This window comes from Pan troglodytes, chromosome 2 (genome assembly GCF_028858775.2).
Source record: "Pan troglodytes isolate AG18354 chromosome 2, NHGRI_mPanTro3-v2.0_pri, whole genome shotgun sequence".
In the NCBI taxonomy this organism is placed as follows: domain Eukaryota; kingdom Metazoa; phylum Chordata; class Mammalia; order Primates; family Hominidae; genus Pan; species Pan troglodytes.
In genome coordinates, this window is record NC_086015.1 from 146289278 (window position 1) to 146291692 (window position 2415).

Consider the following 2415-nt stretch of genomic DNA (forward strand, 5'->3'; position numbering starts at 1 on the left):
GAATATTTTTGGAGTTCAGGTAATCAGTAGATTGTGATGATGACAGCATTTCTCATGTATTTAAATTGAATTTGCTTTTAAAAGCTAGACAATTATAATGCTATTAATTTCCTCTATTGCTCACCCTTCCTTCTAAAAAGCTCCAACATTAAATAAATGAACATAAAAATCCCCCCAAAAAAACCAAATCTGCCCAAGACACAAAATTATTTCCACCTTACATGTGAAGTTGTGAACTATCCTACCCATGAACATTGTTACAGAGGCCATTTTCAGTAAAGAGGAAACAAGAGTCCTCTCGTGGTGAACAGCAGTTTTTTGATGGTGCGGTATCCATTCCATAATCGCACCCAAGGGGTGGGCACGGGATCCAAGCAGGCTGATGGGAATTCCCTCGCTGGAATTTGAATCGTAGAGTGATGTAGAGACAGAAAACGCCCAGCTGTCATTCATCCAGTTTCTGCACCTCGGTGGGCTGGAGTCCAGTCTCTGAGGCCCCCCACCCCTGGCCAGACCTACTGACCCTGTCCTTTGTGAGCTTGGACCTTCTTCCTTCTCCCCTCTCCTGTGAGACTACCAGCCTCTCCCTGCCCCCCTCAGCCTCCTATAACATCTTTTTTTACTTACGATAATCAGAGACTCAGTTCCTGTTTCTTGCAACCCAAGTATTCTGACTGGTATGCTTTCAATACGGTTTCAGAGTGAAATACAGTCAGTGGGATGGTTTTAGGTGGCACACAAGGAACATTTACATTTTTCAGTTATGTAATTATTTTAATGCACATTGCGAAAAACTATAAACAGCACATCAAACCCACAATGTCATGGGTATTATTGCTTAGAATGACTTCAATACATTTATTTAAGTCGAAAAGTGAGTCATTTAAAAGAAAAACGCTACGGGATAGTACAGGTGTCCCTGACTATGGGGGAGAAACAGTCTCAAATGTGCTGTGCAAATAGCTTGCAGAGGCCATGAGGACATCACATTTTTGTAAGAGAGCGAGCGCTAGATCTGAGTTTTGAGGACTTCCCTCTACCATCGTGGGACATGGTGAGAGATGAGTGGCTGGGGAGGTCAGAGCTGGGGGGAAACCTCCTGCCATGGCCCAGAAAGAGGGACCAGGCATGGACTGGAGAGAAACGGATGGCTGCCCTGAGCCCCACAGATGACCCTTCATCCTCCTCCTCCTTGGCTGGCGGGCATAAAGCAGATCAACCAAGGTCCAGGGGAGGAGGGGCGCTTCCAGAGCCCTCCCGGGGTTTCTTTTCTTTCTCCGTTTTCCCTTCTTCCTTCCCCATTTCCTTCCCTTATCATTGAGTGTCCCCTAACCATCCCCCTTCCCCCACCTCAGGCCTGTCTGGCTTCGCCGGCTGAGCGGCCCTTGTGGTGGTTATGGCAGGTGTGAGGCTTTAGAGGCCACCCTGCCCTCAACAAGGGGATGGCTGTGGAGCATCATCCCAATTCTGCAGCCTCTCATCTGAAGCTCAGGCCATCAGGAGGGAGCCCTCAGGCTTCTCTCTGATGTTTCTTCCATTTGTCAACCTCTCAGCTCCTCAGCTCAGGTCACAGACAAGGTGGAGGAGCCCCCAGCACGTTTAGGCAGGCTCTTTCCCTGTCACCCCTCACCACCCCCCACCATACACTAACCTGGAGGTCTCCTGGGTACTTTGCCAAGTCAGGGAATGGGAAGGGTCTGACCCTGTGGCTTCAGGCTAGAACTCTCCCCCACCTACTTGGCTCTGGTCCCTGAGCCAGCTGCCCATCCTTCCAGCGCACAGTGGATGCAAACCCCACAATACCCAGTGGCTTCTTTAGCACAGACATTGTTCTGTCTATATCAAGACCCCAGAACCATGTCCGTGCTAAAGAAGCCACTGGTTTCATTGTGGGGCTTTATCTTTTTTTTTTTTTTGAGACCCAGTCTTGCTCTGTCGCCCAGGCTGGAGTGCAGTGGCATGATCTTGGCTCACTGCAATCTCCGCCTCCCAGGTTCAAGTGATTCTCCTGCCTCAGCCTCCTGAGTAGCTGGGATTACAGGCACCCATCACCACGCCCAGCTAATTTTTTGTATTTGTAGTAGAGACGGGGTTTTACCATGTTGGTCAGGCTGGTCTCGAACTCCTGAACTCAAGTGATCTGCCCACTTTGGCCTCCCAAAGTGTTGGGATTACAAGCGTGAGCCACCGTGCCCGGTCTGTGGGGCTCTATCTTAATTCTGCCTTTAAGGACCTAATAAATCACTTTACCTCTAGTTCCTGAGCTATACAATTAGTGGGCTGTGTTATCCGAGCTCTGTGTCACTTATTTATGGCTGCTAACAAACCACCCCACATCTTAGTGGCTTAAAGCAACACTGGTTTATGATTTCACAATCCTGTGGGTTGACTGGGCTGTTGTTAGCGGGTCTCAAC